A 15,826-nucleotide genomic window follows, 5' to 3' on the forward strand; every position below is an offset into this window, starting at 1 on the left:
GCAGGTGCTTGAACAATGAACTGTGCTCAGGATACGTCACGGAGAAAGCGGATTAAGTCTGTGGGGCGATGAACGGCGCTTCTTAACTTTGCTCGTAAGCTGACAAGTTTTGTCGTGTATAAGCAAGAGCGCCGTATATTTCCACTGCTCGCGCAGGCGTCCCGCACCGACATAAGTAACGCGCTTCAATTGCGTTACTTAAATCGTTGTGCCCGTTCTGTCGGGGTCTCGTCCAGTGATAAGGCAAACAAATGAGCGCTTCTGCAGTCGGCGCAGTAATTAACTGACGTGATACAGGAGAAAGCCCAAATTAAACATGCCAAGCAGCTCACGCGCCTGATAGGCGTGTAGGTACCTGCAGCACGAAGCTCTCGCGAACGTGTGCGGCGTTTCGAGCTTCTGCCGGCGTGAGCGCGCCAACAGCGTGCACCTGTGCGGCAGCGCGCAAGCCGTAATAAGTGCCCGCCCTCGCAACGCAGACCTTTGCTCATTTTACAAGGCGGGCTCGAGAGAGGCGCTCTTCTCCGTTTCGCTGAAGGCGAGCAGCAGGTCTCCGCTGGCGTTCCTTCAGGGGTCCCTTAGCGCGGTCCCTTAGTGGGGTCCCTTAGTGCACGAAGCATGCTTCGCGGCGTCAGTGACGTCTTCATCAGCGACCTGCCGGAATTTCAAAATAATGTTTAAGCTGATGTATATTCTCAAGTTTTGTAACTATTAGCACGGGGACTCACGCTCCTCTATCATTCTCGAGCAGAGTAGCAAGCCGCTGGCGCAGTGTAGTATTTGCTGTTTACTTTTTAAACTGTACATCCTAAGCAGAACGTTTAATGCCGAACGAACACGCAATAGCTGCCCACCAGCAATTTAAAAAAAAGTAGCGCTGAGGTGCAGTCATCGTCATGGGCGCATTCCTGGGGGAATTCCGTACTCGCGGTAAAAAGCTGAATCCTGTACAATTATCTTGAAGCATTCATTTAGCGAATACGCGGACTCTTTGCTAAACAAGCAGCAAGAAAATGCGAACAGCATACGTCGTCGTCCCTCGTCCGCTTGGCTTCGCTGAGCATATCGCAGTACCGGCCGGCATTTCTAAAGGCACTGGTATGCCATGCACAGCTTGTGTACGAAAGCAGACGACACAACAGACCGGGTGTCACTATACTTTTGGGGCCCACGTGGCCAGGGTTGCTACTCTTCGCTGGGAGTGACGTGATAACACACACTGGCGCTCAGAAACCGAAACTGAAATCGTTCAGTATAAGTAATGCGCTAATAAATTATTTACCGCGCATATATGAATCGCGCAGCACGTATCACGCATCCTGGGGCAATACACAAAGTTTAAAACAAAGAACACGCCAACCGAAAATAACGTGATAGCGCTTCGAGGCATTTCGCGGCGTCTTTATTGGACCCCATGCTCCTCCTGATGTCTGCGGAGTTAGTGCGTGGTATGGGGCTGGTTCCGGACGGGCTTTGGTATGGAACGTGCAAGGAAGGGTTGCGGTAAACACCTCACACTGTAAAAATGATCAAAGCCACTACAATTCTCGCATCACTCCTCACTAGGTGAGCACTGCTGACGGGTTGCAGCTTTTATTTTGCCTTCCGAGCATTCCGCATGCCAGCAATTTTATCAATACTCATCCTGGGATTTTGCGTTTAATAGCGTCGTTCTTGCGCTGCGTGTCTCATAATGAATCTCGACCAAGTGGACATGGCCGCCGCGGTGGCTCAGTGGTTATGGCTCAGTGGTTATGCTGAGGCGAAAGACGCGGGTTCGATCCCGGCCGCGGCGGTCGAATTTTGATGGAGGCGAAATGCTAGAGGTCCGTGCACTGTGCGATGTCAGTGCACGTTAAAGGACCCCAGGCGGTCGAAATTTCCGGAGCCCTTCACTAAGGCGTCCCTCATAGCCTGAGTCGCTTTGGGACGGTAAACCCCAGTAAACCAATAAACCAAACCAAGTGGACCGTCTATCACCTTTGCTCCCAAATACTGCTCATACCCATTCTTTTCTTTTTACTGTCCCTGAAAAAGATCAGGAGGAATGTTCATATAGTGCTCGAACTGAGAATACAGGGTCTGTTCTGAAAGTAGTAGGACTGGTTTTTTTCTGGGTGAACGGGCGGACGAGAGGTGGTCTGCGCGTGCAGGATCGTTGAAGGGGGATATTGGGAATGCTGGGGAAAATCGGCAGTCGGCTCTCGGCCGTTGAAGAGAGGAGGTCGCTTGTACTGTGAACCCCTGTCGAAACGTCTCGTCACGCAGAATCGTCGAGCGTTTACTGGATCAGCGATACGCGATCAAATTTTGAGTAAATCTTGGTAAAATGGGCAAAGAGACTCTCAACATGATTAAGGAGGCCTACGGTGACGCTTCCATGGGTAGATCAGGTGTTTTTGAGTGGCACAAGCTTTTCCGAGAAGGTAAGGAAAGAGTGGAGGAAGACGACCGCTTCAGACGCCCTTCGACCAGCAAGACCCACGAAAATCTGTAGCGAGGGAAAGATTTACTGATCAGTGATCGTGGAATGAGTATCAGAATGATTGCTAATGACTTGAGCATTCCTCAAACCCAAGTATTTGGGATCGTGACAGAAAACTTATCCATGAGGAAAGCGTGCGCGAAGTTGGTGCCGGGAGTGTTGTCAGAGGAGGAAAAGGTCCTCATTCATCATCTGAATGAGGACCCCGATTTTTTGTCCAGCACAAGGCGGCAACGCTGCCTCAGCCCCCCTACAGCCTCTACTTGGCCCCGCCAGACTTTTTTCTATTCCCGAGAATAAAATCGACGCTCGAGGGGAAACATCACGGACCGGTAGAGGCGGTTCAACAGGCCGTGACGAGGGAGCTAAACAGCATTCCGGTCCAGGCGGTCCTGGAGGCGTACGAAAACTGTAAAACTCATTGGCAGCAGTGTGTAGGTGCGGAAGGGTGCTACCTTGAAAAATTGTAATCATTTGTACTATTCTCTTGAATAAATTTTGTTTAAAAAAATGAGTCCTACTACTTTCAGAACAGACCATGTACATGTCTGCATTGCAACGCAATGTCCGCAGTGGCACCACTGTAATGGCACTGCGCCAGCAGGGGCAATGACCCTCCTTCGCAAGCGATATATACAGGGTGTGTCATCTAAGACTTTACACAATTTTGAAAACAGGCTTTTTGATTTAGAAGAGCGCGTTTTTGGCATAGCATTGTCAGTGGTGTATACATCAAAATACAGTTTAGACGTGCTAACTAGCAGGCTGGGCAACTAATATTGAATAGTTAACTTTTTAACTATTACTATTAGGCTCCTTAATTACTTAGAGGCGTGTAGCTCACCGTGAGTAATATCCATATCAGTTTATAGAATTTCGAAAACGCGGTTACCCTCGACGCTGAGGACCAACAAATTTTGGCTCTTTCAACGAGTTACATGCACTCGAGGAGTCGCTTTGCTTGCAAGCTTCTCGAAAGCGCATGTATTTTGACGCGATGCAGCCAAAATTTCTTGGACCAGAGCGTCGAGGGTAACCGTGTTTCCGAGATTCTAAACCCTGATATGGATATTACTTACAGTGAGCTACAGGCCTGTTAATAATTAAGGAGCCTAAGGGTAACAGTTAAAAAGTGAGCTATTCAATATTCGTTAACCAGCTTGGTACTTAGCACTACACAACTTACAATGCTATACCAAAAAAAAGCGTTCTTCTATATCAAGAAGCCTATTTTTTAAAAATTGTGTAAAACCTTCGGTGAAACACCGTATATATGAAGATGTAATTTGAATTTCCCAACTCCGGAGATGTCGAGACAGAAAGAGCAATAGCGCTACAGCAAGACGTACACAAGAAAGAGTGACACAGGACATGCGCATGTCCTGTGTCCAAACCGGAGATGTTGACATATGCCATTCTTAAATGGCAGTTAAAACTTGAGGAAATCAGTCACGATTTTTCATCCGCAAAGGCGGGTTTTACATGACGGAATTAGTGTGGCAGGCTAACAGAAAAGCGGTGGCCGCATATGGCGCCAGCTGGAGCAGCGACTGCTGAAAGTTGGAAGCCCACAGTGGGCGATTCGCTGCTGCCTTGAAAGGGTGGAGAAGCTCTTCTTGGAAAGCGACCGATTCTGGGTCGCAGTTTATCTATAAATTTTAACTATAAACACCACGGGAAGTTGCAACTCCTGACACGCTGTAATTATTCCTCTAAACTGTTTCGCAGGGTAAAAAAATGAACAAATCGGAAGCAACTTAGGGTTTCGTTATGAACTTTCACCCTAAACCTTGCAATATGACAGCATGAATATATTCTGTAAATATGCAACGGTTAGTGATGTGCAGATTGTGTCACCCTGCGTAACACAGAATTCGTATTTTATAGCGTTTTCTCTGCAGGACTATGATCCCTATGTGCTGTAAAATTGGTAAATTGGTTTTTGAGGGAAGGAAATGGCGCAGTATCTGTCTCACATATCTCGGCGGACACCCGAACCGCGCCGACCGTGTGCTGTCGTTATAAACATTTTTTAGCACTTTTAAACATTCACCTTTCTCGCCGCGATTACGGAATGGATGGCGGACTGCTGTTGTTTCCACTGAATCAAAAGCCTTCAGCACCCATTCTCGGCAAACTAATGCAGACATCGTCTGGAAACCACGGGGAACATGAAGGAGACCATTTTCTCAAACAAAGCCGTTCGTGAAGAATAATTTATCAGAAATATTCCCAAAAATATCTTCCAAATGGCATGCACAACGAAAAAACGACGTCATGCGTCAAATCTGCGTGAGCAGAATTCCTTGCACTTATATTTCGCTTACACTTATCGCCTCCCATTGTGTCTTCGAATTGGATTTCACCCTTGTTTCTGTGTAAGGCGCTCCTGGAAGGGGGGGGGCGCAGGTGCGGGGGGGGGGGGGGGGCTTCTTGCGGGTGGAGCAGCGTTGGTGGGAGACCACTTTTTACCTTTCGGTGTTAGAAGGTGCACCCACGGGACCGTGCTTTAGGAGGGTTGTGTGTGAAGGCCTTTTAAAGAATGGAGGTTTGTAGGCTGTGGGTGCAGGCTCGTAGGTGCGAGATGCATTTTTGCCGTGTGGGGACGCACTTTACTCGTCCCTGTGGTTCGCTTCCCCGCAATGCAGGCATTTATTGCTACAACAACAATAGCGCCAGCTAGCAACAAAATACGCTGAGGAATCGAGGACGTCCGACTCACCAGCAAGGTTATGAGCGAATGTTCGCCCACGTTAGGGCAGGGGATACTCCGCGGCCGGACGGGACGAAATGCGGTAGAACGTTCCTCCCCACGAGGCTTCGCCAACCACCCGACGGCGAAGAGCGGAGCCTCGCGTGTGAACGTCAGCGCGCCTCCAATTTCCCGAGCCGAAGAGGGCCGTCTCCCCCGCGCGCGCAGCAATCATGCCATCTGTGGCGCTCATGTCGTTGCGAAACAGGCGCCGTTGCTTGTTAAGGTAACTATGCTAGGGAGGGTGCATCGCAGGGAAGCCAACCAAAGGTGAAGACGAGGGGGCAAAGTCCTCACAACATTCACACACGCACGCGCGCACGCACGCACGCACGCATGCACGCACGCACGCACGCACGCACGCACACACACACACACACACACACACACACACGCGCGCGCACGCACGCACACACGCATGCACGCACGCACGCACACCACACACACACACACACACACACATATGCTCGCACGCGCAGACACACACACACGCTCGCACGCGCACGCACAGACACACGCATGCGCCAAGAATTTTTTCTGGAGGAAGAACTAGCGTAGTTCTAATCCTGAGTGGGATTCGAATTACTGGAGGCGTAAACAGAGCAGCTTCGTTTGCCGATGCCCTTGACTACTCGGAAATCAAGGGCATCTTTCGTCTAGGGCATCCTGCCTTACTTGACCGGGTCGAATTCAGCGATTCGGCATACGGCCTCCCGCCACCACTTTCTATTACTCCACACGCACATCGAAATTCCGAGAGGCGCACACGTCAAGAAAGGGCAACCAGACAGTAGGTTGAACTTGCGGAGCATATGCCTCCCGCTCTAAAAAGCACTGTTTTCTGAGCAGTGACCTCGTTGAACGCGGTGGTTCTGGGTGTTTATCAGTCATGCAGCTTTTCCGCACGCTGAACAGTACTATGAACACGAAACGTTCACACGGAATCCGGGAATCTTCCATTACAGGCAGAAATCATATAGCCTAAGGCGTGATCTCACTGTCTTTTATAGGAGTCTGCTGAAGTACGTACCCAAAAGCACATAGCATTACGACACATCACAAAGCATCGTTCAATTGCTTGCACAGGTAGCAATTCACTGACCCCGGCACAAACGCCTCCTTGGCGCAAAGGCACGTCTTTGCGCGTAAGGACCCTGTGCGGCGTCTAAAAATGGTTCTTGCGGCCGATTGTATCTAAATCCGCTGAACTCGCTTGATACTGGTGTCAAGAAAGGCTAGGTAAGGCTACAGGTATATTAGTAGAGGAAGTAATGAGAGATCAGAGCCTTTATGATCTACTTTCTGGAGAGGGCGTACAGGTATTCTGAAGAAAAGCGAAGAGTTAGGAAGCCATATGTATCAGCCCAAATCTCCCGTGAAAGGACAGTGGATCACTTAGTCGATTATTAAGCACAGATGCCAACAAGGGGCTGTTCGTGGTTTTGAAAAATAAAAACCCTGGAGCACGTTGGTGGACAAAAAGTTCACGACGGTCACCAGACTGTCAAAGGAGCAAAATATTCTTTCTGCATCTCCTTGAGAGCGTCCCAGAAAAGTCGCAAAATTTTATGTGGCGTATGTACTGTCTTCCTCGCACAATGCAGTACTTGCAACTGTCACAACGCGACATTCCAACGGAAATGTTGCAAATTTGTGCTCGTGCAGACACGAAGTGCTCCCAAACCATTCAAGCCTACTTTTTTTTACCATGCTCTATAGATCACTACAAAAGAGGGCGACGTCATCCGCATATGTCAAAGTCTTAATTTCACGCTGTACTAGCGAGAAGCCACGATTAGTTGTGTTTTTGCGGATACTGAGCTACAGGGCACGGTATATATCATAAAGCAAATTAGAAAGGCGATGCCGAGCAGGTGATTTAAGAAAAATATGTTTGGTAAGCATCGCGTCAAAATTAATGATGCTCATCCTGCCCTCTCCAATCGCAATTCTGCCCTGCCTCAAGACCATGCTCGCCCTTATGGAGTCTACATAAACCTCGGATGCACCTTTCTATTCCTGGAATTACGAAGAAAGCTGATGTGTCATTGGCTGCTCTCAAACAGATCACGTTCGAACATCTGCATTCTATCGACGGCCACCGCGTCCATGCCTACACAGATGGCTCAGTCAACTCAACCAGTTCCTAGGGGTCTGTGGTGATAATCTGAACGAACAAACGTAGCGTTTAAACAGGACAAAGAAAGATGAGTACAGGACGGGGCTACATTTTTAACACAGCAGTCGCAGCCAGTCCTGAAGAAGGCCTACTTGTCTCCAGCACTCCGCTTTTATGATTTTCGCAATCCACATCCAGTGGCCTGTGGAAGCACCGACGACTCCAAACATCCCGGCTAGTTCAGGAGGGCAGCAACGTTTCCGTAGGCAGTAATTGAAGAATCGGGCTCGGCATGTTGAAACGGCAATAAGGCTTGCGCAGAGCGCACATTGCTCTTGAAGGGGACGAGAACAAATAAAAGTGCCCAATGTAGAAGAAATGAAGTTTAACAGAGTACACTGTGGGGCCAGTTGGTCATACATAGAGGTCCACCCTGATTAAGATGAAGACGACCTGCCACTTCCTCAACTGGTGCGGAACTAGCTGCCCTTCGAGCTGCAGTTGAGTTCGTCAGCCAAGAACCTGCACATGAATGGTGAGTTCTCACTGATTCCAAATCAGCCTTTTAAAGGGCAAGTGCATCACTTTGTGAGAATTTCGCAATATTCAAGGATTGAAATCTATATAGGCTGTAGGTGAAGCATTCCAAGTGCTTTTACAGTAGCATTTAAAAAAGTGATGTAATCGACGATTGAATTTTGCGCTTCTCCTGAAAGCACCGGAGAAGCCGGAGAAGTGTGGCTGCCGTCAGCTACACCCTACAACGCATTGTTAGATGTTGCCGAACAGCGCTCGGCGGGCTTTGCCTTCTGTGGCATTGATTTTTTTCCTTCAAAGCGGGCGTTCATGCGTTGGAAATGTACCGATACCTTCGATGACGTCATCAGCCCCCCCCCCCCCCCCCCCCCCACTTGGCATAGTGCGCTGCGGAGAAGCTTGAAGTCCGTCGCGATTTTAATCGGCGATTACGTAACTATTTAAAATGCTAGCCCAAAAGGACTTCGCATGCCTTACCTGAAAGTTTCACATATTCGACCATTTTAAGCTCGTCGATTGCTAAAGCCTATGCAGTTGCCCTTTAAGGCCTGCAACTGCTCTGCACCGGGGGTCGCATGAACAACTCGTAGCAGAGATTCGCGAGGTGTGCCACTGCGCCGTATCGAATGGTCATGACATCATTTTTCAATGGCTGCCAAGACACTGCGGTATCAAAGGAGCGACCATGCGGACGAGGCTGCCCAATCTGCCAACAATGACGGACTTCGTCAGTATTCCTATATCAAAAATTGACGCAGTGGGTGAGCTTCGCAGGTTGTCTCTGGAGTTCTCATTTTCTGCGTGGTACACTGGCCAGTTTTTCAACTGTTGCCTCAGGACCCTGCACTGTACCTTCGTCTACACCCTGTCGTGATGCAACATTGCTGTGCTATCTATGGCTCGGTGTTGCATTGACAAAGCAATACACATTCCGGATTGGGATGGCCGATAGCTCTGCTTGAGAAAGATGTGGCTGCGAGGAGACAATTGTACATCTCCTGTGTGAGCGCCCTGATTTTTTGCGACTGAAAGACATACGCTACGCTGAGCTCCGGACCTCCTGGACCCTCGCCTTTTAAAGGGAAACTGCATAGGTTTTAGAAATCAATGAGCTTAAGAGGGTCGAATGTGTGAAACTTGCAGGTAAAGCATGGGAAGTCTTTTTGGGCTAGCGCTTGAAATAGTGAAGTAGTCGCTGATTAAAATCCGGACGCCCTTCAAGCTTCTCCGCAGCGCACAACGCCTAGTGAGGGGCGCATGATGACGTCATCGAAGGTATCGGTATACATTTCCAACGCGCAAACGCCTGCTTTGAAGGAAAAAAGCAACGCCACCGAAGGCAAGCCCTGCCGAGAGTTGTTTGGCAGCGTCTAACGAGTCAGGGCAGGGTATGGCTGACGACAGCGGTAATTTGAAATCATACCTTCCGTGACGTAGCGCTGAACTTTCGTGTACACCTCCAGTGCATTGAGGAGAAGCGCAAAATTCAATCGTCGATTACGTAACTATTTAAATGCTAGTGCAAAAACACTTGGCATGCTTTACCTACAGCCTATATAGATTTGAATCCTTGAATATCGCGAAATTCTCAAAAAAGTGCTGTAGTTGCCCTTTAACAGACGATAAGATCCTGGGACCGTGGCCACAGCAGTCGACTGCCCTCAAGGCCTACAAGGCACTGTTTTGCTTCCTGAGAGCGACTGGCTTGAGGGACCAATTTTGGCTGTGCCCCTCGCCCTTTCTCTCTTTCCCTTCTCAATCCCGCCATCGCTTCTAATTTACCCCTTTCTGGTTAACATCCCTGCCCACCCTCTTCCTCTGTCTATGTCATGATAAACTTTGGTTATTATGGAGAGCCAGTGTTTCCACGAGGCCTTGCTGGGTGGACGATGAGCGGTTGAGGGGGGTGCTCGCACATTCTCATACCGCGTGGTAGAAGGTCACGGGGCCAGCGCAAAAGACAGATGCTGGTGTTTTGCTGATGGGGTGACTGGTACGACGGTTTTGAGGCAGGACATCTTTCTGTCTCAGCAGTGTGCGGTAAGGTAGCGGCGCATGCGGTGGTCCTGACAGGATTTTCCAACTGTCACAAGTTCCAGGGGCGTGACGGGTTCTTCGAAACTGCTGAAGCTGGAGAGTTTTGCAGATGCAAATTCCAAAAGCTTTTACGCCTTATGTATCTCGTCAGATGGATTCTAGCGTATAACATAGACGAATTGCATTAATTTTGAGTTCATTTTTTTGCGGCTACACTTTTTTGCGGCCTATACTTTTGGCCGCGTAGAGTTAATTAAAGCGGATGAAGTGAAATCATCCCCTTTGAAACAAATTTTGCTTTTTTATTTTGTATTTCGATATTATTCAGAAATAGAAAAGCATAACAAGGTTGATTAAAATCCATTTACATTTAGAAGTTTTTTGGCTCTGAACCCATTCGAACTCGCTAGAACCGGATTTTAGTGTCGCTCCGGTGCCGAACCCGAAACACAACAAGGCGTGAACCCGAACCCGAACCAAACCCGAAAAAAATTTCCAGTTCGACATCTTGGCAAAGACAACTTCATGGCCATTCCATAGCTTAAAGGAGACAAACAGGACTTCGTGGTCAACAGTATGGTGGCGCGATCTGTCGAAAGATATTGTAAGTGCTAGTGGCGCGCCATGCCCGATTTCATTTTCTTTAGTTTTCTATAGTTTCTGAGAGTTCGCATGGAACACGCCATCAAAATGACGTATCACCGGTTGCATTTCTTGGGGGTGCAAATGGGGGCGAAAAGGGGCGACTTTATCTGCGATTTTCTCAGCAACGCCTGCACCTTTTCGCGCAGAAAAAAAAAAAAAACGCTGGTAGTGATCACGAAGGGTATTCTCTCAGTCCAGCGTTGCATCTGGTTTCCGCCTGCATTTACCGGTAGTTGGGCTAACGGTGCACAACTTTCAGGATTAGCCTCGAGGCCATGCACGTTTCTCTTGGGGCCGCACACAGTAAACAAGTGAGACGTCGTTGGAGTCATTATCTCAAAAAACAGCGCGGACAAAACAAATGCAAAAAGGGGGCACACAAGCCTTTCTATCTTTCTGCCTTTTGTTCGCATTGTTTTCAAGGATACGTACCGAAGAGGCACGTCATACCCCAAGAGTATCTGTCGTACAGGTCTCCCCTGCGGCATAACATCCGACAAGAGCATACAGCGAGGAACCTACGCTCACCGATGTGTTAACCGCTTCTTCCGCTTCCTTCTCTTCGAACATAAACTGTGCCCGCTTTGGGAACATGACGCAGTACTGCGAAAACATGGAACAAAACAGCCCGAAGAACTGACTACCGGCAGCGGCCGATATACACCACCTGGTGCGGGAATTGCGAACAAGCGGTCGCGGTGAATCGGCCCTTTTCATGGCTCGTCGGCACACCTCGGCAGTCTAAACAACGCAGCGGCGGTCCTTTCCCGCCAAAGGGCCACTCGGAGTCTCAGCGGAGCGCGGGGCCTTCTGGAAAGGCTCCGCGTGGGCGAAGCACCGGAAAGCGGGCTGTTGTGCCTTCCTCTGCCAAAATCTTTAGGACGACGCTTCGCACAAAACGCTCCAGGGACCCCCGGGGTGAATCCGCGCACCTCATTAGGAATAATCAGCGACCCTATATCAAGCAGAGCGCTTGTTGGCAACAAGGCGGCCGGTTCAAACAGCTCACGAGCACTCCTTTCGCTCCGTACGCGAGGTACCGCCGTTGTGATGGACACGGCCCGAATGCTGGAAGTGTGTGTGTGTTTACGAGACAGCAGCCGGGCACGCGGCCTCTTCACCGTCGCGAGATGAAGAGTGGCGGGCGCAAATAGCGCTGTCCCGCGGCGTAGTCCATCAAAAGGCCGCGCTCGCGGGAAGCCGCGTCACGTGCGCGGCTGATTTAGGGAGGTTTCGCCGCCACCGAGTGGCTGCTTTCCGGCATGTGCGCGCCGTGTCGTGGCCGCGCGAGTGCAACTCGCCAGCGGCGGCCAAGTCCTTTGCGCCGCGCGCAAGCAGAACGTGTCGGTCAATCGTTAAACAGGTTACAGCGTTATAGTCTGTTGCGATCGGCACCCTCGGCCGCGCATTGCGCCCCACTGCGAGCCACACAAAACCTCGTTACGGACAAAGGACCCGGCGTAAGTGGCATGCAGCTGCCGGTGAGGTGCGCTCAATCACGGCCTGGTAACAAACAAACAAACAAACAGACAGACAGACCGACAGACAGACCGACAGACAGACAGACGGACGGACGGACGGACGGACGGACGGACGGACGGACGGACGGACGGACGAACGAACGAACGAACGAACGAACGAACGAACGAACGAACGAACGAACGAACGAACGAACACTCAAGCAAGCAAGCAAGCAAGCAAGCAAGCGAGCAAGCAAGCAAGCGAGCAAGCAAGCAAGCAAGCAAGCAAGCAAGCAAGCAAGCAAGCAAGCAAGCAAGCAAGCAAGCAAGCAAGCGAGCAAGCAAGCAAGCAAGCAAGCAAGCAAGCAAGCAAAAAAGTGCTTTCCTTCGAGAGGAGCGAGCTTTTCCATCTAGCGTGGAGGCGGCTTCGTTTGTCGCTGAGTTCGCTTGTGTCGGACGCTCTGCGCTGCACCAACGCCTTCCACTTTGCCCCTGTAATACGAAAAATCAGAAAGAAAAAAGGACCTCACAGGTTTTTCGCCATCTCCTGGGGCGAAAAAGTGTTTGACGACGATAATATCACGCGCTGTTGGTTGAACTGCCTTCGGAATGTCCGTGTGAAATCAGGTGTGGACTGCATAACTAATTAGAAAATCTGACAGAAGCCAACAGCCACAGAAACCAAGGGGCACAGGGGATTTTTTTTAATTAATTTATTTATTCTGTGGGGTTGATCAATTTAGAATATTACTGAATATGTTATCGCTTAAAGCTAATTGATAGAAAAGCAGAAGAAAAAACAACCACATGCCGCCGGTGGGATCCGAACCCACGACCTCCGAATTACGCGTCCGGTGCTCTACCTCTGAGCTACGGCGACAGTTGTCAATCCTTTTGCTTTCGGGGGTATTTATGTTTACAAGTAACCTAACCTTGAGAGTGTTCATCAGCGCCACCCACGTTCATAAGCGGCGGACGTGGAACGTCCTGAGTTACCGCAGGTGTGACGTAGAACGTCATCGAACGGAGAGGGTGGACGCTGCGTGAGAACCCTCTTATGCTTCCTATGGCATCAAGGCTGCCAGAACCGAGGCCCTCACTAAGCAATTAAGCAAACAAAGGAAGGGGATGAGGGGCTCGTTATAAATATGACAGAAGCCAACAGCTACAGAAACCAAGGGGCACAGGGGATTTTTCGATGATTTTTCACCCTCTCCGTTCGATGACGTTCTACGTCACACCTGCGGTAACTCAGGACGTTCCACGTCCGCCGCTTATGAACGTGGGTGGCGCTGATGAACACTCTCAAGGTTAGGGTACTTGTAAACATAAATACCCCCGAAAGCAGAAGGATTGACAACTGTCGCCGTAGCTCAGAGGTAGAGTACCGGACGCGTAATTCGGAGGTCGTGGGTTCGGATCCCACCGGCGGCATGTGGTTGTTTTTTCTTCTGCTTTTCTATCAATTAGCTTTAAGCGATAACATATTCAGTAATATTCTAAATTGATCAACCCCACAAAATAAATAAATTAATTAAAAAAAATCCCCTGTGCCCCTTGGTTTCTGTGGCTGTTGGCTTCTGTCATATTTATAACGAGCCCCTCATCCCCTTCCTTTGTTTGCTTAATTAGAAAATCGGTTTAACTGGTCTCACCTTAACACTCGACTTTTGCTTTCCAGCCTCTCAAACAGTAAGGTCCAGTCATGGAACTGTGACTTACAAAAGTCTCTACAGCGAGAATAAGAACAATCCTACTTTCCATGACCAATATTGCAGAAATAAGAACGAATGCCTCTATCTAGCATTCATTGGAACGTTCTCTGGTCATCTGAACCTACTTCCTTATAATTTGACAGACACGCGCTGTTTATTTCCGGAGCTTCCATTCCACTGGGTGTGCCCATAAAAAAACGAGGGAGTACTCCAACGATGGAAAGCGAATGTCGAGCGCGCATTCTCATCGTTGCAGTTGCGCACAGGCCGTTAGGGTATGCGCTAATAATAAGCGAAACCATGGCACCCCCTGCTGCGGCTAGTGGGATCTAAAGAGGACATATTGCTACGCGGGTGTGCCTAATTTGGATGTGGGCACATATCAAAGGATATATCTAGCACGTCTCAAGTTCCCAACCGCTGCAGCCTGCGCGAAGAAAAAAATTCTATCGGCAAGATCTGGCAACAGCTTCCCTTCCTGATGTCATTATCAGCTACGTCCTCGGTGTCCTCTAACATTCCCTTGAAGCGGACTCACCAGATAGTGTAACGTGATTCAAGTGGCTTGCACAACCCAGCAGTGAAAGTCTTTCCAATTTCAAGAAGAACAGCGCCTGCCTGTGTGTGTCTTCCTTAAGTCCTTGTCTTTTTCGCGCTGTTCTTGAAAATGGCATACCAACTCGCCCAAGCATCAGTCCTAACGACTCTTTTCAAGGCGTAAGCCTCGTGTAGCTTTATTTATTTATTTATTTATTTATTACAACACCCTGAGGGCCCGCAGGGCGTTATAGAGGCAATGGGGGAAAAAAGAAAAAAATTCACAGTAAAAAGTACAGGCAAAAGGCAAGAAATCATGATGCAGACGCTTGTTCGATGATATGCTTGGTGATAAGTGGCTTGAAAGATGACGCGTCTTCAATGCAGGCGATATGGGGTGGAAGGTGGTTCCACTCAGTGCTAGTCTTCGGTATGAAAGAATTAAAAAGCACATTCGTTTTACAAGTTGGGATAGAAAATTTATGCGGATGATCAACGCGTGATGACACGTGTGATGGTATAGAAGAAAAAAATTCCTGTTTTGTGTCTCGTTATGAAAAAAAGGCTGTGGAAAAGACTGAGGCGTGAAATATTTCTCCGAACTGCGAGATTAGTCAGACCAAGTATAGGTTGGTTGGTTTATGGGGTTTAACGTCCCAAAGCGACTAAGGCTATGAGAGACGCCGTAGTGGAGGGCTCCGGAACGTGCACTGACATCGCACAGTACGCGGGCCTCTAGAATTTCTCCTCCAAAGAAATTCAACCGCCGCGGCCGGGATCGAACCCGCGTCTTTCGGGTCAGCAGCCGAGCACCATAACCACAGAGCCACCGCGGCGGCTCAGACCAAGTATAGTTTTCATTAAAGAAACACTAGCCGTGCGAGAATAATTAAAGGATGAAGCGAGCTGACCGATTCTGAACAGATTTTATAGCATCGATTAAAGTGGGTTGTGCGGGGTCCCATATTGATGATGCGTATTCTAGCTTTATTTATTTATTTATTTATTTATTTGCGCAGTGTCTTAGCAGGAAATATTTATGCGGGCCAGTAGATCTGGAAACGAAATGAGGTTTTTGCAGCCTAGGCAATAACGCGTTAAATTTAGAGACAGACAGCATTCGCCCCTGCGACCACACCGATATGCCTCCCACCTGCATATGTAAGATGGGATGAAAATAAGTGTTGTGCAACTACACTTCTAAATTTTCTCTCCAGTTGTTATATATGTGTTACTAAAAATACGCTTAACTTGCAGGTGAGTTAATAGGCAGCGAAGAAGCTTTATCCAGGCACATTTACTGAAACTGTAATCAGCCATTAGCGTTTTTGTGATACATTTTGTCCTCTACCATTTCATAAAGTTCAACATAAAGTTCACAGCCTTCCAGTCTTCAGAAAAGGCTGCGCTAGAAAACGAAGCCATACTAAATGAGCCACGCAGTTACTGTGCAAGGCATTTATTCACTTGCTGTCGCATGGCAACAGCTATGTGCATGGTGGTATCCCGATAACATAAAGGCTTGCGTCCCTGCTGGCG

Source organism: Amblyomma mixtum, chromosome 3 (assembly GCF_055824585.1).
Source record: "Amblyomma mixtum isolate Tamu chromosome 3, ASM5582458v1, whole genome shotgun sequence".
NCBI lineage: Eukaryota > Metazoa > Arthropoda > Arachnida > Ixodida > Ixodidae > Amblyomma > Amblyomma mixtum.